General features: G+C 44.5%; 2 non-coding genes across 2 annotated transcripts; one reads left to right on the top strand and one right to left on the bottom strand.

Moving 5' to 3' along the window:
• The first annotated feature begins 1,373 nt into the window (after positions 1–1,373).
• On the top strand, positions 1,374–1,480 carry LOC133049492 (U6 spliceosomal RNA). The gene has a single exon (XR_009691339.1). It is a non-coding gene; the product is annotated as a U6 spliceosomal RNA (small nuclear RNA).
• Positions 1,481–10,469: 8,989 nt separating this feature from the next.
• On the bottom strand, positions 10,470–10,595 carry LOC133049384 (small nucleolar RNA SNORA61). The gene has a single exon (XR_009691303.1). It is a non-coding gene; the product is annotated as a small nucleolar RNA SNORA61 (small nucleolar RNA).
• Between the last annotated feature and the right edge of the window lie 11,850 nt (positions 10,596–22,445).

Here is a 22,445-nt window from a genome sequence, read left to right as displayed (position 1 = left end):
CACTAGCTTTGTTCGTGGTGATGCTTCTTAAGGACCACTTGACTTCACATTCCAGGATGTCTGGCTGTAGGTGAGTGATCACACCATTGTCATTATCTGGGTCATGAGGATCTTTTTTGTATAGTTCTTCTGTGTATTCTTGCCCCTTCTTCTTAATATCTTCTGCTTCTGTTAATGAAAAGAAGAGAAGTTGCTCAATCGTGTCCAACTCTTTTCGACCCCATGGACTGTAGCCCAACAGGTTCCTCAGTCCATGGCATTTTCCAGGCATGAACACTGGAGTGGATTGCCATTTCCTTCTCCAGGGGATCTTCCCAACCCAGGGATCAAACCCGGGTCTCCCACATTGTAGGCAGACGCTTTACCGTCCGAGCTACCAGGGAAGCCTCTGCTTCTGTTAGGTCCATACCATTTCTGTTCTTTATTGTACCCATTTTTGCATGAAATGTTCCCTTGGTATCTCTAATTTTCTTGAAGAGATCTCTAGTCTTTCCTATTCTATTGTTTTCCTCTATTCCTTTTCATTGATTGCTGAGGAAGGCTTTCTTATCTCTCCTGGCTATTATTTGGAACTCTGCATTCAAATGGGTATATCTTTCCTTTTCTCCTTTGCTTTTCGCTTCTCTTCTTTACACAGCTATTTGTAAGGCTTCCTCAGACAATCATTTTGCCTTTTTGCCTTTCTTTTTCTTGGGGATGGTCTTGATCCCTGCCTCCTGTACGACATCACGAACCTCCATCCATGGTTCTTCAGGCACATTGTCTATCAGATCTAATCCCTTGAATCTATTTGTCACTTCCACTGTAAAATCGTAAGGGATTTGATTTAGGTCATACCTGAATGGTCTAATGGTATTCCCTACTTTCTTCGATTTTAGTCTGCATTTGGCAATAAGGAGCTCATGATCTGAGCCATGGTCAGCTCCCCGTCTTGTTCTTGCTGACTGTACAGAACTTCTCCATCTTTGGCTGCAAAGAATATATATATATATATATTAAAAAAAAGAATATTATCAATCTGATTTCAGTATTGACCATCTGGTGATGTCCATGTTTAGAGTCATCTCTTGCGTTGTTGGGAGAGGGTGTTTGCTATGACCAGTGCGTTCTCTTGGCAAAACTCTGTCAGCCTTTGCCTGCTTCATTTTGTACTGCGAGGCCAAATTTGCCTGTTACTCCAAGTATCTCTTGACTTCTTACTTTTGCATTCCAGTCCCTTATGGTGAAAAAGACATCTTTTTTGGGTGTTAGCTCTAGAAGGTCTTGGAGGTCTTCATAGAACCATTCAACTTCAGCTTCTTCAGCATTACTGGTTGGGGCATAGACTTGGATTAATGTGATACTGAATGGTTTGCCTTGAAAATGAACAGAGAGTGCTCGCTTCGGCAGCACATATACTAAGATTGGAACGATACAGAGAAGATTAGCATGGCCCCTGCGCAAGGATGACACGCAAACTCGTGAAGCGTTCCATATTTTTAAAAAAGAACAAAAAGGAAAAAAAAAAAAGAAAATGAACAGAGATCATTCTGTCATTTTTGAGACTGAATCCAAGTACTGCATTTCGGATTCTTGTTGACTGTGAGGGTTACTCCATTTCTTCTAAGGGATTCTTGCCCACAGTAGTAGATAAAATGGTCATCTGAGTTAAATTCACCCATTCCAATCCATTTTAGTTTACTGATTCCTAAAATGTCGATGTTCACTCTTGCCATCTCCTGTTGATCACTTCCAATTTGCCTTGATTCATGGACCTAACATTCCAGGTTCCTATGCAATATTGCTCTTTACAGCATCGGACCTTGCTTCCATCACCAGTCACATCCACAACTGGGTGTTGTTTTCGATTTGGCTCCATCCCTTCATTCTTTCTGGAGTTATTTCTCCGCTCTTCTTCAGTAGCATATTGGGCACCTACAGACCTGGGGAGTTCATCTTTCAGTGTCATATCTTTTTGCCTTTCCATCCTGAAACCTTCTCAGGTCCTGTCCCCTGCAGAAACAGATAACCAGTCCTCTTACTTGCAGGATTCTGTACTCCATAACAGCACAGACAGCACTTAGTAGAAGGTAAGGGCTTCCCTGACAGCTCAGCTGGTAAAGGATCTGCCTGCGATGCAGGAGACCCTGGTTCAATTCCTGGGTCAGGAAGATCCCCTGGAGAAGGGAAAGGCTACCCACTCCAGTGTTCTGGCCTGGAGAATTCCATGGGCGGTATAGTCCATGGACTCTCAAAGAGTCAGACACGACTGAGAGACTTTCACTTTCACTGGATCTATTTACCTGTATGTTCCTCCGTTAGGTTATGTGGGAGGGGGCAGGATCCAATGTTTATTCATCTTCGACATCTTAAAATGCTGAGTGATCATTCATTCATTCATTCAAAAATGTTTCTTGAAGGCCTGCTATGCTCAAGGTACGGGGGATATAGTGCTGCCAACACAGAGATGGTCTGTGCCCTCAGAAAGCTTATAATCTATTTGGAAAAGAAGTCAATGAAACCATCGGTAACTGTGAAAGGAGCCCAGTAGTGGGGCAGGCGCCCTGGGAGAGCAGAGCAGCAGCGGCCGCTCGTTCAGCGGTGTCAGAGAGGCCTTCTAAGAGCGGCCTGATGCTGGCTGAGGGTCAGGGGTGAGGAGGAATTAACCAGGAGTGCTGCCTGAGGGAGCAGCCCCCCAGCCGCCACTGAGGCACATCACTGCCCCCAGGGCAAGCCCCACGCCACTGAGTCCCCACACGGAGGGCACGTGGCCCCCACACCCAAGTGGTGCATTAGGAATAAGTGCTCCCGAGGAAGCTGTGGCAGTCATGGACACCTTCATTACCTTGACTGTGATTCTGCCCTCATAGACATTTGTCAAAGCTTATCAACTTATACGGGCTTCCCTGGGGGCTCAGCTGGTAAAGAATCCGCCTGCAGTGCAGGAGACTGGAGTTCGATCCCTGGGTCGGGAAGACCCCCTGGAGAAGGGAAAGGCTGCCCACTCTGGTATCCTTGCCTGGAGAATCCCATGGACGGAGGAGACTGGTGGGCTACAGTCCATAGGGTTGCATAACGTCAGACAATACTGAAGCAACTGAGCACGCGGCATCAACTTATACACTTGCAGTTCACTGTCAATTATATGTCAATAAAGTTGTTTAAAAATAGCAATGAGTGAAAAAAAAAAATAGCAATGAGTGGAACCAAATGAAATCAAATGTTTATTTAAAAGTAAATCATTATCAGGGCTTCCCTGGTGATCCAGTGGTTGAGATTCTGTGCTCCCAACGCAAGGAGCCAGGGTTCAATCCCTGCTCAAGGAACGAGATCACACATGCTGCATCTGAAGATTCTGTGTGCCGAAACTAAGACCTGGTGAAGCCAAATAAAATTAAGTAAATAAATATTAAAAAAAAAAAAGACTCTGTGCTCCCAATGCAGGGGACACGGGTTTTATCCCTAGTCAGGGAACTAGGTTCCCACAAGCCAAGTGTTATGGCCAAAGAAAGAAAAAGAAAACATGAGCCAAGGATTTTATATCTTCCTTATTTGTTTTAATATTTTCATTTTCTCTTGAATTCTTTTACTTCACTTCTTTTTACTTTAAAATTTTACCTCTTTTTCTTCTTTCTAAAACACATTATTTGTGTGTTTATTTGTTTGACTTCCTTCCCCATACTTTTTCTTTGGCCACACTGTGCGGCTTGCAGGATCCTAGTTCCCTGACCAGGACTGAATCTGAGCTCCCTAAGTTGGAAGGCAGATTCTTAACCACTGGACAACCAGGGAAGTCCCTGACTCTTTTTATTCTTTTAGTAATTTTGGATAGTAGTTAAGCTGATACTTTCTGTTGCTCATTTTAACCAGAACTTAATTTTCTGAAGGATTTGTTCAGATAGCTTTCCGATCTAGACAATGCTCTCTCGCTTGTTGCTTAGATGTAGTATTCAAATATACAGTCGGAGAAGGCAATGGCACCCCACTCCAGTACTCTTGCCTGGAAAATCCCATGGACGGAGGAGCCTGGTAGGCTGCAGTCCATGGGGTCGCGAAGAGTCCGACATGACTGAGCGACTTCACTTTCACTTTTCACTTTCATGCATTGGAGAAGGAAATGGCAACCCACTCCAGTGTTCTTGCCTGGAGAATCCCAGGGACGGGGGAGCCTGGGGGGCTGCCGTCTATGGGGTCGCACAGAGTTGGACACGACTGACGTGACTTAGCTGCTGCAGCAGCAAATATACAGTGGCTTGCTCTCAGATTTTCCAGCTTCGTACCCCCACCCCACTTTTCTCCAGACCTTCTCTTCCATTGTCTCTGTTGACCCTGTCCTTCTCAATTTTGATTCCTCTGTCAGCAGTCTTTCTTCAGTATAAGACCTACCCTAAAAGGAAGCCCTGATGGTCAGTTTGGAGAGTTCAAAGGGGTGCTGATGCTAAGTCACTTCAGTCGTGTCCGACTCTGTGCGACCCTATGGACTGTAGCCCACCAGGCTCCTCTGTCCATGGGATTCTCCAGGCAAGAACACTGGAGTGGGTTGCCATGCCCTCCTCCAGGGCATCTTCCCAACTAGGGATCCAATATGTATCTCTTAGTCTCCAGCATTGGGGTGGGTTCTTTACCACTAGGCCACTTGAGCAGCCCATGAATAACAATACTTAATGTGAGAATTACCCCGAACTCCAGATTCCTGGGTCTCGAAGATCCACTGGAGAAGGGATAGGCTACTCACTCCAGCATTCTTGGGCTTCCTTTGTGGCTCAGCTGGTAAAGAAACTGCATGCAATGCAGGAGACCTGGCTTTGATCCCTGGGTTGGGAAGATCCCCTGGAGAACGGAAAGGCTATCCACTCCAGTATTCTGCCTGGAGAATTCCACGGACTGTACAGTCCATGGGGTCGCAAAGTGTCGGACACGACTGAGCGACTTTCCCCTCACTTCTGTTCTTACTAAATGTGCGGGCCCTTGCCTCTATCCACCACTGGGGGGCGCAGAACTTCTCTCAGTGGCAACCGCGGCTGTCAGGCTGGCCGGCCAGGCTTTCTCTTCGGAGCGCCTCCTGTTCTCGCGTTTCTCTGACACGCCGCTTTCCCCTGCTCCGCAGACACCCGTAACCAGCAGGTCTGGTGGTTTCCGGTGGTCATTCTCACTGCTTGTATCTGGGGTTCGTGGGGATACCTTGTTGTAAATGCTGCCCATGATTTTTTGGTTTTGCCTACTAGTTACTGTTTTGGGTTCATTTTTGTTTTGTTGAGGACTCGCGGGATCCCCAAACCAGACCCGGCTGCCACATCCCCCGCACACGCACCCGGCTCTCTCACTCTTGCATGGGCTCTGCGTTCGCTGTCTTCTCTTTCCATGTCGCGGTGACGGGTGTGCCTGTCTGTTACCTCTTTATCCATGGGCTCTGAGTGCCGTGGGAGCTTAGGAACAGCGCCTGGCGATATAGTGGGGCTCAGAAAATAGTCGGTGAAAGAAAAAATGTTCCTTATTTGGAGGTTGGGAGAAAAGAGTCAGTCTGTGGCAGATACAGAGAGGAGGATAGAAGTGGTGAGGAATAAAGCTGGAAGACTGGGCCAGGTCAGTGTAGGGTCTTGTAAGCCAGTTAAGGAGTTTGCCCTTTATACTGAAGGCAATGAAAATCCTTTAAAAGATTTAAACAAGGGAGTGATCTGATAGTCTATTTTTTTGTTTGTTTGTTTTTTAAATTTTATTTTTTGGCCACAAGGCATATGGGGTCTTCCCTGACCAGGGATTGAACTCATGTCCTGTGTTGGAAGCCCAGCCTTAACCACTGGACCACCAGGGAAGTCCCTGTTTTGTTTTGTTTAAACATCACAAACTGCAGTAAACAGAATGGACTGTGGGAGGCAAAACTGGAGATTAGACTCTATTGGAATAATCCAGTATTTGAGTATAAATAATGAATAAAAAAACTGAATTGAAGTGACCTGATTTTCAGATAGCTTGCACAGTGGAAAACATAATTAGAATCCAAAGGCAATAGAATGACCAGAAGAACGATGACTCTCAACAAGATGATAGTTAGCCTAGATAAATGAAAGCTCACTCACTCAGGCCTCTAATTCGTAACTGATGAACAAGTAAGGCTGGTTTAATTATAGCCTGTGGAAGATAAATATTATGTGATTTCACATATGTGGAATCTGAAAACTAATACAAATGAACATATTTACAAAACAGAAACAGACTCACTGACTTAGAAAACAAACATTTCTAAAGGGGTGGAGGGATAAACTAGGAGTACGGGATTAACAGATACACACCCTAGACATAGAGTAGACAAGCAACAAGGATTCCCTGATATCACAGGACACCACGGGGCTTCCCAGGGGGCTGCTGCTGGGGCTGCCAAGGCGCTCAGTCGTGTCCGACTCTGTGCGACCCCGTAGACGGCGGCCCACCAGGCTCCCCGTCCCTGGGATTCTCCAGGCAAGAACACTGGAGTGGGTTGCCATTTCCTTCTCCATTGCATAAAAGTGAAAGTGAAGTCGCTCAGTCGTGTCCGACTGTGAGCGACCCCATGGACTCCAGGCTCCTCAGTCCATGGGATTTTCCAGGCAAGAGTACTGTCCCAGGTGGCGCTAGTGGTGAAGAATCCACCTGCCAACGCAGGAGATGCAAGAGAAGTGAGTTCAATCCCTGGGAAGGTGGAATATCCCTCGGAGTAGGAAATGGCACCCCACTCCAGTATTCTTGCCTGGGAAGCCCCATTAGAGGAGCCTGGTGGGCTACAGTCCATGGAGCCACAAAGAGTAAGACACGGTCGAGCGACAGGCACAGAGAACTATATTCAGTATCTTGTAATAACCTACAATGCAGAAGAATCTCAAAAAGAATATATGTAACTGAAATACACTGCTGGACACCTGAAATTTATATATTATTGATTAATTTTTACTCTTGGCTGTGCTGGTCTTCGTTGCTGTCTGTGGACTTCCCATTGCAGTGGCTTCTCTTGTCGGGAAGCACGGGCCCTCGAACACATGGGCCTCCGGAGTTGGGGACCTCAGGTTTACTTGCCCCGTGACATGCAGGACCCTAGTTCCCAGACCAGGGATCGGCCTGAGTCCCCTGCATTGGCAGGCAGATTCTCAACCACTGGGCCACCATGAAGGCCCTGTGCATCCGTAATTAACACAGTACTATAAATCAACTACAGTTCAAATAAGAAAAGTAATAGCTTGTGTAACAGCAACATACGAAGTGACACTATGATGAAGTTGAACAAAAAATGTTAACTTGCTTTTTTCAAAAACAAAAATAGCTTGTTTTAAAAATTCACACTGAGGGCTTCCCTGGTGTCACATGGTGAAGAATCTGCCTGTCAATGCAGGGACACAGGTTTGACCCCGGTCTGCGAATATCCCACATGCCATGGGGCAACAAGCCCATTCACCACAGCTGCTGAGCCTGTGCTCCAGAGCCCAGGAGCCGCAGCCGCTGAGGCCGGTGTGTGAACCCACAGCCGGAGAAGCCACTGCAGGGAGAAGCCCGTGCACCACAGCCAGACAGCCGCCCCTGTTCCCTGCACTAGAGAAAGTCTGAGCAGCCCCGAAGACCCAGCACTGCCAAAAAAAAATCACATTGAGATATGATTCATGTATGACATAATTAATCCAGTAAAATATATGATTCAGCATTTTTAGTATATTCACAGATGATGTGCAACCATTACTATAATCAATTTTAGAACATTTCCATCACCTCAAAAAGAAACCTCATACCCATTCAATATCATCCTCCTACCCCTAATTACCCTTCTCCCGACGCTAAGCAACCACTAACCTACTTTTTGTCTCTATAGGTTATCCATTTCAGGACCTCCATAAAAATGGAATTATATATAATGTGGCCTTTTCTGACTGGCTTCTTTCATTCAGCATAATGCTTTCAATATACATTAAATTGAAATTTATTGAAATTGAAAATTATCAGTGCTTCATTCTTTTTATGGCTTCCCAGGTGGCTCAGTGGTAAAGAATCCACCTGCCAAACAGGAGATGCAGGTTTGATCCCTGGGTCGGGAAGATCCCCTGGAGAAGGGAATGGCACCCCACTCCAGTAATCTTGCCTGGAGAATCCCATCGACAGAAGGAGCCTGGTGGGCTGCAGTCCATGGGGCACAAAGAGTCAGATACGACTTAGCAGCTAAACAGCAGCATTCTTTTTATGGGCAAATAATATTCCATTGTATGTGTATACATTTGTATACATTGTATACAATGTATACATTGTATGTGTATACATTTGGTTTATCATTTTCTCTTTATGGACATTTGGGTTGTTTCCATTGTAGGGCAGGCAGAACTTTACTTCTACCCATCTCAGGTCCTCAGTTGGAGCTCTTTAAAAAAAAGATAGATTAACAGGAGAAAAATAAGTTTATTAACACATGCAATGCACATCACACATGAGAAACTTCAGCAAAGAGTAGCTGGAAGCAGTGACTTCGAACTCTGGTTAACATGGCATCTTCAAGAAAAAGACAATAAATCTGTGGAGAAATGCTAGGACAAACGAAGAGGGTTTTAGGCCCCTAAGCGTGGCCAACTATGCGGAGATAAATGAATGGGAGGAAACCAACGCAGTAAGGTTTGTCTGCAGATTTTTCTGGTGCCATCTCTGGGCTGATGAGTCTAGACTGTGGAGTGTCTCTAGTAAAGGAGAATTTATATTCTGCCTTTAGGCAGAAAAGGAGGAGGGCAGAGAGAGAGCTTTTTCTCTGTTTGCTGTTTTTAATTGCCTTAAACTCAAATATTTTTTTTTTTTTTTTGGTCAAAGAGACATATTTTGAGATGACGTTCTGGTTTCCTTCAGCATCTTTGGGCTATTAGGAATACTGCTGTGATAAGCATTCATGTACAAGTTTTGGGGAGGACACGTGTTTTCATTTCTCTTGGGTGCGTGCTAAGTCTCTTCAGTCGTGTCCGACTCTGCGACCCTGTGGGCTGTAGCCCAGGAGGCTCCTCTGTCCATGAGGTTCTCCAGGCAAGAATACTGGAGTGGGTGGCATGCCCTTCTCCATTCTTTTGGGTACATAACCAGAAATGGAATTGCTGGGTCATTTAATTTGGTCTTTGGCTCCATTAATAGACAGTGTTCGGGATGTGGTAAGTGAGAGCTCCATCTGCCATCTGATTCATCGTCTTGGGCTCACATTTTGACAAACTGGACCATGTACAATCAGAAGAAACAGGGCAACAGGGAAGAGATTGTTAAGCGAGTCACTTGAAGAACAGTGGGAGGATCTGGAGGCATTGATGGAGAAAAGAAAACTAAAGAGGAAACAAGAGACATCCTCAAACATCTGACGGGTTGTGACATAAAAGAGGGATTAACCACAGGATAGAATGAGGCCTACTCGGTAGAAGTCACAGAAAAACATAATTGGTCTGAAGATTTTCCTCCCTTCCTTCCTTCTTTCCTTACCCCCTCCTTCTTTCCTTTCCAATTATTTTATTTTAAAAAATTAAGTAATTAATTTTTAAAAGGTTTTTATTTATTTCTTAAAAGTTAACATGTACGTAATAGGAAACCAACCACTACAAGAAAAAAAACAAAGTTAGTTCATTATCACAGGCAGTTTATCGTCTGATGTGCCCTTCTAGGTATAATTTGACTATAAAATTTATTAATTTATTTATTCATCTTTGGCTGCGCTGGATCTTCACTGTTAGTGTGAGCTTTCTCTTGCTGCAGCGAGCGGTGGCCACTCTCTAGTCGCAATTATTGGGCTTCTCATCGCGGTGGCTTTCGTTGCGGAGCACGGGCTATAGGGCATCAGGGCTGCAGCAGCTGTGTCGCGTGGGTTTAGTTGTACCGAACAGGTTTTGTTGCCCTGGGGCACATGGGATCGTCCCCGACCAGGGTCTGAACCTGTGTCCCCTGCCCTGGCACGTGGATCCGTAACCACTGAGCCAGCGGGAGGTCCTCTTGGGTTCTTCTGACACAACCTTAGTCGTCTGGGGTGGTTTCTCCCGTTCTCTCTTCAATCCAGTCTGAATCAGGTCTGCTGCTGCTGCCGAGCTGCTTCAGTCGTGTCTGACTTTTCGCGGCTCCATGGACTGTGATCTTGCTAAGCGCTCTGTACCAAATTTTAGAAGTTCCTACCTCCTGCTGGTTTGTTAACACGCCTGTGTATTTCTTGGCTGCGCTGGGCCTTGCTGCTGCTTGTGCTTCCTGCAGCTCGTGACTGGAGGCCACTCGAGCTGCAGTGTGAGAGCGTCTCATCGCAGTGGTTCCTTTTATCATGGAGCACTGGCCCTAGGTACCCAGGCTTCAGCAGTTGTGGCCCACGGGCTTAGTTGCTCCAAGACATGTGGAATGTGTCCAGACCAGGGATGGAACCCACGTCCCCTGCGTTGGCAGGAGGATTCCTAACTGCTGGACCACCAAGAAAGCTCAATATGTTTTTGTTTTTGTTTTTAATTTTTTACATTTATCTTTTTTTTTTTTTTATTCAGCCTTGTCTGAAACTAGCCCACATGCTCTACAGCACACATGACGAGCACAGTTTCAGTACTACTATTGCTCCTCTTACGACCACCGAGACCAGGGTTTAGATCCGGTGGGAAAGGGAACTGGAGGGTTACATTTATCTTTTATTTTTTGGCCATGCCACATGCAGGATCTTAGTTCCCCAACCAGAGATTAAACCCGGGCCTTGGCAGTGGAAGCACTGAGTCCTAACCACTGAACTGCCAGGGAAATTCCCATGTTTTTTTAAAAAATCATCAATGGGTGTTGAATTTTATCAAATAGTTTTCCTACATTCATTGAGAGGTTTATATGATTTTTCTCCTTTATACTGTTAATGTAGTAAATCATATTACTTGGTTTTCCAGTGTTCACTGGAATTCCTGAAATAAATCCTACCTGACTACAATGTTGTATAATTTTAGCATATCAATGGATTCTGTTTGCTAATATTTTGTGTAGCTAATATTTTGCATCAAAGTTAATGAGAGATGGGCCTATAATTTTCCTATTTCTTAATAAATTTGTTCAAGTTACATTGTCTCATAAAATGAATAAGAAATTGTTTCTTTTTAAAACATTTATTTATTCATGGCTGCTACCCGGTCTTTACGGCGTTGCTGTGAGCAGGGGCTACTCTCTCACTGCAGGGGCTTCTCTTGCTACAGAGCACGGGCTCCAGGGTGCTCAGGCTTCAGTAGTTGTGGCTTTCGGGAAATTGTTTCTTTTTTTCTATTATCTAGAAAAGTTTTTGTAAGATCTTCCTTAAATGGAATAATTGACCACTACATCTACTGAGGATCTAGAATTTTCTTGTGGGAAAGTCTTTATATTATGTATTCAGTTTATTTAAGTGATATGAAACCATTCAGGGTTTTCTTTTTTTCTTTTTCTTTTTATTTATTTGGCTACGGCAGGTCTTAATTGTGTTATGTGGGATCTTTCAGTTGCAGCATGCACGATTTTTCAGCTGGGGCATGCAAGCTCTTAATTATAGCATGTGGGATCTAGTTCCCTGACCACAGATGGAACCCAGGCCCCTTGCTTTGGAAACTACAACTTCTAGCCATTGGACCACCAGGGACGTCCCCAGAATTTTCTGTTACTTCTTTGATCAGCTTAGGTAAGTTTGTTTTCCTAAGAATATTTCTCTTTCAACCAAATCTTAAACTTATTTTAATAAAGTTACTCATAATATCCTCTTGTTATCTGTAGAATCTATAGGAAGTCTCCTTTTTTATTCCTGATACAGGAACAAACTTAGTTTTGTTGATCTTCAATATTGCATAATTATTTTGCATTTCATTTATTTCAGTTCTTACCTTTATTATTTACTTTCTTCTACTTTCTTTGAGTTTAATTTGTTCTCTTTTTCTGATTTCTTGAAATGGATGCTTATGGCTAGGGCTACCATGTTGGACAACAAAGACCTAAAGGATGCATTTGTTATCTTTATTTAATTTACCAATCTGATCCCTGCAGAAAACAAATAGATCCTGGAGGACTGCAGTGAACTACTGCAAAGTAAACCAACTACTAGCCATAGTTGCAGATGCTTTTCCATATGTGCTATCATTGCAGAGCAGAAAAATAAATAGGCCTTAAGTATATGGTATGGGCTTCCCAGGTGGCTCAGTGATAAAGAATCCACCTGCCAAGCAGGAGATACAGGTTCAATCCCTGGGTTGGGAAAATCCCCTGGAGAAAGAAATGGCGACCCACTCCAGTATTCTTGCCTGGGAAATTCCATGGACAGAGTAGCCTGGCGGGCTCCAATCCATGGGGTCATATAGAGTTGGATATGACTTAGTGACTAAACCACCACCACTAGGCACATGGTATGCAACCACAGCTCTGGAAAACATTCTTCTCCATCCCTATCAGAAAGCAGAACAGACACAGTCCACATTCTCTTGGAAAAGGCAACAATATACATTTTCAGTCTGGCCCCAGGGCTATGTTAAATCTCCTACCCTTTGTCAGAAAATAGTCTAGGGGCTTCCCTGGTGGTCCAGTAGTTAAGAATCCACCGCCAGTGCAGGGGATGCTGGTTTGATCTGTGGTCAGGAAGATCCCACCCGCTGCAGGGGAACTAGGCCAGTCGCCACAGCTACTGAAGCCCAGGCACCTGGAGCCCATGCTCCACAACAAGAGAAACCCTCGCACTGCAACTAGAGAGTAGGTCCCCACTCACTGCAACTAGAGAAAGCCCCCGAGCAGCAACAAACACCCGGCACATCCAAAAGAATGAAAAAATTAAAAAAAGAGAAAAGAGGTCTAAAGGGACCTGACCAGCTGCAGCTGTACATCTCTCAGAACATCACTATATTGATCTGCTATATTAATAACATCAGGTAAATTGGACTGGTTGAGCAGAAAGTGGCAAGTATGTCAGATGCCTTTTGGTAAGACACTTGTTTTCCAGAGGGGAGTATGTTACCAAGTCTAAGCTTGCTCCTGCTTGCTGCATGACAGGCCAAGGTCAATGAATCAGAGACGGGATACTGAGGCAAGGAATATGATTTTGGCAGACTAATGTCTCAAAATAACCACTTTATCAGGGTCTAGAGGCCAGGTTCTGTTATAGATCAGAGATGGGGGGAGGTGAAGAAACAAAGGAAAAAGGCCATTAATCTTGCAAATATCTTCTAGAATGACAGGCCTCAGGCAGGGGATGTGTTAATTTCTTCCTTCTTGCCATCCACAGGTAGACAAGGTTCTGAACAAAGGTACTTTAGTTTAACAGGAAGAGGGTCAGGGTCCTCTGAGGCAGGCCATTATCTATGATTATAATAACAAATAAGCCTATGATTGTGCTCTTTTCACATGCTAGTAAAGGTATTCTCAAAATCCTTTAAGCTAGGCTTCAGCAGTACTTGAACCAAGAAGTTCCAGATGTGCAAGCTGAGTTTAGAAGAGGCAGAGGAACCAGAGATCAAATCACCAACATTCGTTGATCAGAGAGAAAGCAAGGGAATTACAGAAAAACATCTACCTCAGCTTCACTGACTATGCTAAAGCCTTTGATTGTGTGCATCACTACAAACTGTAGAAAATTCTTAAAAAGAAGGGAATACCTACCAGACCACCTTGCCTGTCTCCTGAGAAACCTGTATGTGGTCCAAGAAGCAACACGAACAACTGACTGGCTGTCAGAACCAGGCATGGAACAACAGACTGGTTCAAAACTGCGAAAGGAGTGCAGCGCTGTATATGGTCACCGTGCTTATTTAACTTATATGCAGAGAACATCCTCCCAAAGGCTGGGCTGAATGAATCACAAACTGAAATCAAGATTGCTGGGAGAAATATCAACAACCTCAGATATGTGGATGATACCACTCTAATGGCAGAAAGTGAAGAGGAACTAAAAGAGGTGAAAGAAGAGGTGAGTGAAAAAGCTGGCTTAAACCTCAACATTAAAGAGCTAAGATCACGGCATCGGTCCCATCACTTCAAAGCAAACAGAAGGGGAAACAGTGGAAGCAGTGATATATTTTATTTTCTTGGGCTCCAAAATCACTGTGGATGGTGACTGCAGCCATGAAATTAAAAGACTCTTGCTAGGACTTCCCTGGTGGTTCAGTGGTAAAGAATCTGCCTGCCAATGCAAGACACACAGGTTCGATCCCTGGTCCAAGAAGATCCCACATGCTGCTGAGCAACTAAACCCATGCACCACAAGTATTGAACTTGGGCCCTAGAGCCCAGGAATTGCAACAAGAGAAGCAGCCACAATGAGAAGCCCCAACTCCACAACTAGAAAAAAGCCTGCAGAGCAACAAAGACCCAGCACAGCTAAAAATAAACAAACAAAAAAAGATGCTTGACCAAAAAAGCTCTGACAAACGTAGACAGCATATTAAAAAGCAGAGACACCACTTTGTTTACAAAGGTCCCTACAGTCAAAGCTACGGTTTTTTCAGCAGTCATGTACAGATGTGAGAGCTGTACCGTAAAGAAGGCTAAGCACTGAAGAAGTGATGCTTTCAAACTGTGGTGCCAGAAAGACTCTTGAGCGGGCTGTGGACTGCAAGGAGATCAAACCAGTCCATCCTAAAGGAGAACAACCCTGAATATTCATTGGAAGGACGGATGCTTAAACTGAAGCTCCAGTACTTTGGCCGCCTGATTCAAACAGCCGACTCATTGGAAAAGACCCTGATGCTGGGAAAGATTGAAGACAAAAGGAGAAGGGGGTGGCAGAGGATGAGATGGTTAGATAGCATCACTGATTCAATGGACATGAATCTGAGCAAACTCCGGGAGACAGTGAAACACAGGGGAGCCTGGTGTGCTGCCGTCCATGGGGTCATAAAGAGTCCAACACACTCAGCGACCGAACAACAACAACGACATAACCAAAGCAACGAAAAGCAAGTCAAAGAAACAGTTCCAACATGGAGTCAGAATTAGCGTTTCCCTGCAACAGAGGCATTAACCTTTTTTCAGAGTTCCTTTCAGAATGAGCTATTGCACTGTGGCTGCTCAGCAGTCCAACTTCTCCTGTCCAATCCTGCTTCCCTCCTTTCTTGCAAGTGTTGATCCCAAGAGCACTCATTAATAAACTGCCTGCACTCTGATCTCCACTTTAGAATTGGCCTCCCTGGAAACCCAACCTGTGACCAAGGGAAAGGTTTTACCAGGCAAAGATAAACCGAAAGCAAATCGGGATTTTAATGTGATATAATTCAAGGCAAAAAATGGGACAAAGGAGAGAGTGTTACATAACAGTAAAATAAAAAAGAGAACAAGAAAATATAACCATAATAAATATGTTTAGCAATGTAGGCTCAAAATATATAAATTTTAATAGTTAACTGTACTGAGTACCTTCTTTCTGTTGAGCATGCTCTATAGGCGTTACATGCATTAACTCTTACTTTTCATTATAATCCCACAAGAAAGTACTGAGAATTCCCTGATGGTCCGGTGGTTAAGACTCTGTGCTTCCACTGCTGGGGGCACAGGTTTGATCCCTGGTTGGGAACTAAGATCCTACACACTGTGCAGCCAAAAAAAAGTACAGTGATTCTCCCTACTTTGCAGCTACAGAGCAACAACTTACAGACTCAGGAAAGAAAAAAATAAATCAACTGTTAGAGATGGAAATCTTTACATAGGTCTCTTAGAAACAGATGGATCTAGAAGACAAACAGGGGCTTCTCCGGTGGTCCAGTGGTCAAGAATCCACCTTGCAATGCATGGGAAGAGGGTTCGATACCAGGTCAAGGAAGTAACATTCCACAAGCCTCGCAGCAATTAAGATATGAAGCAGCCAAAAAAACAAAAATAATAAATAAATAAGGAAAGACAATAAGCAGAGATATAAAAGATCTGAATAATACAATTAATAAGCTCAACATATTATAGATGAAGAATTCTACTTTTAACAGATAACACACTTTTTTTTTAGCATGTTTAAAACATTTACAAAAAATGACCATTTACAAAATTACAAAGGAAGCCTTAATATTACATTTTAAAGAATCAGTGTTACACAGCCATGTTCTATGACTGTAATACAATAACATGAGAAATTACTAAGCAAAGGATAACTATTTAAAGTTGACAAATGTCTGGAAACTAAAAACACATTACTAATAGTAAAATTTGGGTTAAAAAAAGTCAGAAATGATGAAATACTTTAAATAAAAGTTTGTCTGACTTTCTAGGCTACAACTAAGGCTTTAATTAGAGATGGAGAATGTTAAATATATTTGAAAGACACCAAAAAAGTTTGGAACCTAATGAACAGAGTATTCAACTCAAGAATGAATCAACTATTAGAACTGTAGTTTTTTTGTTTTGTTTTGTTTTTAGAACTGTAGTTTTTAACATACCCTCTCAGGCCAACAACAGGGTGCAGTACAGAAGATCTGAAGGATAGCATTAACAAGCTAAACTTGTGAAACATCGCGTCATGTGCATGCTCCGTTGTGTCTGACTCTTTGTGACCCCGTGGACTGTAGCCCACCAGGCTCCTCCGTCCATGGGATTCTCCAGGCAAGAATACTGGAGTGGGTTGCCATTTCCTCCTCCAAGGGATCTTGCCGATCCAGGGACTGAACTCCTGTCTCCTGGGATTCCTGCATTGGCAGGTGATTTTTTTTTATCACTACTCCACTTGGGAAGTCCAATGTCAAATATATGATGAGTAAATAAGAATAACTATAACCTGTGAACAAGAGAGGAAACAAGAGAACTGTGTTTAGAATAATAAGACAAAAGGGCAGCAGGAGCCGCAGCAAATGAGCAAAATACAGAATGAAAACGGGACCGACTCCGCAGACACAACGCAAACACAACAGACTTTCTCCTGTTAATTTGAATGTAGTTTCCATTGCGGCCCATCACAGGGTATGGAGTATAGTGCTCTGCGCTGTACAGTGGGACCTTGTAGTTTATCCTTTCTATACATAATAGTTTCCATCTGCTAGTCCCACACTCCCGATCCTCCCTTCCCGATACCCACTTCGACTTGGCAACCACAAGCCTGCTTTCTGTAATTGTGAGTCTGTTTCTGTTTCACAGACATGTTCATTTGTTATATTTTAGACTCCACAGGTAAGTAATATCATACGGTATTTGTCTTTCTCCGACTTACGTTGCTTAGTGTGGTAACCTCTACGATCGTCCATGCAGCTGCAGATGGCATTATTTCATTCTTTTTAATGGCCTATATTCCAGTGTGTGTGTGTGTGTGTGTGTGTGTGTGTGTGTGTGTGTGTGTGTGTGTGCGCGCGCGCGCATATGAAGGAAACGGCAACCCACTCCAGTATTCTTGATGGGAAAGCCCGTGGACAGAGAAGCCTAGTGGGTTATGATCCATGGGGTCGATATATATATATAGACCACATTTTCTTTATCCATTCATCTGCCGATGGACATTTTTGTTTCCGTGTCTCGACTAATGTAAATAGTGTTGCTCTGAACATGGGGGTGCACCCATCTTTCTGAATTATAGTTGTGTCCAGGTAAATGCCCAGAGGAGTGGGATTGCTGGGTCACATGGCAACTCTAGTTTTCTGAGGACCCTTCATACTGTTTACCATAGTGGCTGCATCATCTTACATTCCCACCAACAGTGTGGGAGGGTTCCATTTTCTCCACACCCTTTCCAGCAGAGATGATTTGTAGACGTTTTAAAAAAAAATGATCATTCTGTCTGGTGGAACATGGCACCTCATTGTTTTGATTTGCATTTCTCTAATAATTAGCAGTGATGAGCATTTTTTCATGTGCCATCTACATGTTTTCTTTGGAGAAATGTCTATTTGGGTCTTCTGGGGAATTCCCTGGCAGTCCAATGTTTAGGACTACAAGCCGTGTGGTGTGGCCAAAAAAAATTAGATCTTCTGCCCATTTTCTGATGGGGTTGTTTGTTATTGAATTATAAGAGCTGTTGGTATATTTTGGAAATTAAGCCCATGTCGGTAGCATCATTTGCAAGTGTTTTTCTCAGTCTGTGGGTTGTCTTTTTGTTTATGGTTTCCTTTGCTGTGCAAAAGCTTATAAGTTTGATTAGGTACCATTTGCTTATTTTTGGCTTTATTTCTATTCCCTTGGGAGACTAAGCTAAGAAAACATTGGTCAATTTATGTCAGAGAATGTTTTGCCTGTGTTTTTCTCTAGGAGTTTTATAGTGTTATATCTTATGTTTAAGTCTTTAAGCCATTAGGAACTTATTTTGACACAACAGGTTTTTAAAATTTTACTCACTAGATTATTGGTTTATTATAAAAGGATACAATTCAGGGAACAGCCTAATGGAAGAGATGTAAAGGGCAAAGTATGTGGGAGTTTCCATTCCCTTTCCAAGTACCATTGTCCCTGCATTTCCACATGTTCCCCAACTCAGAAGCTCCCTCAACAGATTTTTTTTTTAAAAATAAAAATATTTCCTCCAACTAATAAAAAAATTTAAAAAAAAGAAAAAAAAAATATTAAAAAAAAAAAAATATTGGACTTCCCTGGCGGTCTAGTGCTGAAAACTCTGTGCTTCCACTGCAGGGGGTGATAGTTCCATCCCTGGTTGGGGTAAAGTTTCATGTGCCGTGTGGCCAAAAACGAAATAAAACAGCACAATAGTATTAACAACCGTACACTAATGAACTTACAAGCCTAGACGAAATGTATACATTTCTGGGAAAATACAAATAGCAAAATGGACTTCCCTGGCCATCCAGTGGTTAGGACTCCATGCTTTCACTGTGGAGGGCCCAGAGCGGCCATAAACAAACAAACAAATTTTAAAAATAAATAAATAAATTAAATGTTAATCAAAGACTTTCACTGGGACTTCCCCAGCGGTGCCTTGGCTAAGACTTTGTGCTCCCAATACAGGGGCCCCAGGTTCGATCCCTGGTTCAGGGAACTAGATCCCACATGTTGCTACTAAGAGTTTGCAAGCCACAACAAATATCTTGCCTGGTGTACAAAGATTGAGGATCCTGCCTTGCGGCAACTAAGACCCATCAAAGCCAGATAAAGAAATATTTTTTAAAAAATTTTAAAAGACTTTCCTACCAAAACTTTTGACCCAGATGATTTTACAGATATGTTCTACTGACCTTCAAAAACAGTTTCCTGCTGCTTTTATGCAAGCTTTTCAGAAACTAGAAAAACAATTGTGCAGGTTTTTGTTTGTTTTGGTTGTACTGGGTCTCTGTTGCAGCGCCTGGGCTTCTCTAGTTCTGCCATGTGAGCTTAGCTGCTCCACATCCAATGGGATCTTAGTTCCCCAATCAGGGATTTAACTCATGTCCCTTGCATCAGAAAGTGGATTCTTAACCACTGGACCCACAGGGAAGCCCCCAGAAATCTTTTTAATGTTCTTATTAGTTATAATTGTGTATGTGGGGTTTTGTTTCTTTCTGCATTAATACTCTTGCCAAGGCTTTATGTTAAGTGAAATGTACTTGGCATATAGCTTTTACCTCTACTAAGTATTTTTTGACAAGGTCCAGTTCAAAGGATTCTGTATGTAAAATACCTCCTCTGAAGTTTTCTCTCCTAAAAAATAACTTTTAAAAAATGCCCATTTTGGACTTCTCTGGTGGTCCAGCGGTTAAGAATCCTTGCAATGCATGGGACACAGGCTGGATCCCTGGCTGGGGAACTAAGATTCCAGGGCAGGACAACTCAGACCGAGTGCCTCCAGCCCTAGCATGCTGCAACTAAGACAGGAGGTAGCCAAATTGAAAAAATAAAAAATTATCCAGCGGAGAGAACTATCGGTAATACAAGAGAAAGACAAGAGGACAGAACAAGAACAAGAGGGCAGGGTGAGGGGCAGGAACGGGAGGGTGACAGCTGGCTTGAGCTGTGCGCTTAGTCGTGTCCAACTCTTTGTGACCCCACGCACTGTAGCCCACCAGGCTCCTCTGTCCATGGAATTCTCCAGGCAAGAATACTGGAGTGGGTAGCCATTCCCTTCTCTGGGGGAATCTTCCCGCCGCAGGGATCAAACCCCAGTCTCCTGCATTGCAGGTGAATTCTTCACCGTCTGAGCCGCCACGGAAGCCTGACGGCTGGCTTAGCTAACAACAAAGACAATTCTTTTAATATGACGAAAGTCGGAGTACCTAAGTGAGGATGAAGGTAAATTGGCCAGGCTGCTGGTAGATAGGGATGTTTTCCTTTTCCTTCCCCTTTTTAAAATTTTATTTACTTATTTTTGTCGGTGCTGGGTCTTGTTGCTTCACGCAGGCTGTCTCTAGCTGTGGCGAGCGGGGCTCCTCGAGGTGCAGCGCGCTGGTTTCTCACTGCAGCGGCTGCTGCTCTTGAGCACAGGCTCCAGACCATGAGGACTCACAGCAGCTGTGGTGCAAGGGTTCAGTTGCCTTGAGTCAAGTGGAATCTTCCCGGGCCAGGGGTCAAACCTGTGTTCCCTGCATTGGCAAGCAGATTCTTAACCACTGGACCACCAGGAAGTCCTTTATCATTATTACTACTTTTTAAAATATTGTGGGATCTTAGTTCCCTGACCAGGCAATTGAACCTGCGTCCCCTGTATTGGAAGGTGGATTCTTCCTTGGACCACCAGGAAGTCCTAAGGATGTTTTCTTTTGATTACTTTCACAGTAAAATAAGAACCAAAGTTATCAGCTAAGAGTAAAGAAAAATAAAGGGATGCTGGATAACTGCCAACTGCAGAGAGTGTTGGTAAATAAAGTCTCCATTTGTTCATTTATTGGGTCAGCATAGCACGCAACAGAGATGGCCCCTTACTTGTCAGATATTTCCAGTGCTTACATCCTTGATATTTAGCACAAGGTATTGAAGAATGAATACCAGCAAGCACACCTGGATATCTAGTTGGGGAGGGAAGGGTTAGGGTTGGTGATAATAATAAGAAATACAGCTAGCATTCAGTAATGAAGATCTCCCTGCCTTTTCTTAGTAAATACAGACAACAACCTTTAATAAATATGACTGCTCTACAAACAAAGAAACTAGGGAGTGGTTCCTCCTTTGAAATGAGAGCCTTGAACACTAGGTCGAAATGCATGAGTGATAAAGTGAAAGGCCCCTTAAGTGGTAATAGCTCAATTATCTGATAGGAGTTTGATTCTGAGCAGATGAAGCTCCAGTCTAGAGCGGGTAACCCAAGAAGTCCTAGGCAAAAACCTGAGCCCCTGCTTCTGACCACCTGATCATCTGAGCAGTGTCACTGGGTGGATGATCTTGGAGTAGTCCCACATTTCCAGTTCTGTAAAACTGAGAGTGATATCACCTAATTCACATAATTTTTATATTAAGTGAAACATTCTCCAAGTTTGAGAAAGTGCTTGCAAACGATCTTGTATAGGAATGTATATGTTAATGTTGCTATTACTATCATGGCTGTTAATTAAGTGGTCAGGGCAAGGTCAACACTCAGAGGGCAAAGGTAGCCTCCAACCACAGAACAGGCCCTCCAGGATGCAAAGTAAGTTGAAAGAATTTTAGCCAGTACTCTTGGCTCAGAGTGAGAGGTGGAATTTTTCTTATTCAAAGCTCAACTGTTCTTGAAGTCTTCAGGCTTGAAACTCTGGGGAAAATAATTAGGCTCTGGGGGCAAGATCCGGAATGCCACACCGCGTGAGGCCTCACTGCCGCCGGCTGGGCACCAGGAAGTGCCCATCGGATCCACCTGGAGTCGGCCTGGGTTTGGGGCATCCCCTCGTGGTGGTCAGCAGCGCCTCCGGCTAGGATCCGGGAGCTGGTGCCCTGGCTTCATGCCTTTCGGGGACGCAGTCTCTAGGGCCCTCTCCGCGTCCCCCTCCTCCCCCTTTCCAGGAAGACCCCAGGCCCGGAAGGCCTGGGAAAGCGAGCGCCTGCGGTGGGGACGGTGGCCGCCCCGACGGCGCGGTCCGACTCCGGCGTGCGAGGGGGGCAGCTGTTCTCCCAGGCGGCCGTGGGGGGCAGCAGCGGGGACGGCGACAGGTGCGGGAGCGCCTCCCGGGGGGAAGTGAAAAGGCGGGCTTCGGGGTCTGTTCCCAGGCTGGAAGCCGCCCCCGCCCCCCACCAAATCCCCGGGAGAGGCCGGGCCGGCGCCGGGTCTGGAGGAGGACGCGGCCGGAGACAGTGCGATTTCACGCGGCCTCCGGGGCTCGGGTTCCTCGGCAGGGCGGATGAGTTACGGGGTCTCCAGGGGGTTTCCGGGGAAACTGAGGTGGCCTGAGTGGCCGACAAAAACACCCTCCCCCCTCAAAAACACACACACAGGCAAACACATTGAGACAGAAACTCCCCCAAGTGACCCAACCGGCTAGGGGAGTTGGGCGATTTGGTTAGTGGGCGAGGCCAACGCGCAGGGGGTCGGGCTTTGGAGCGTTCTCTCACCACCCCATTACCTCTCTCCTCTGGAAGTATTTGGGGGCGTTCGGAATCTTGGACTGCGGGAGAATAATTAGGGCGAGAGCCGTTTGGGATCTGCGCGGCCAAGCTGCCGGGCACGGGGCGTGGGGCGCGCTGGC

Source organism: Dama dama, chromosome 3 (assembly GCF_033118175.1).
Source record: "Dama dama isolate Ldn47 chromosome 3, ASM3311817v1, whole genome shotgun sequence".
Taxonomy (NCBI): Eukaryota; Metazoa; Chordata; class Mammalia; order Artiodactyla; family Cervidae; genus Dama; species Dama dama.
The sequence above is the reverse complement of the archived record's forward strand: the minus strand, read 5'-3'. Positions and strand labels throughout refer to the sequence as shown.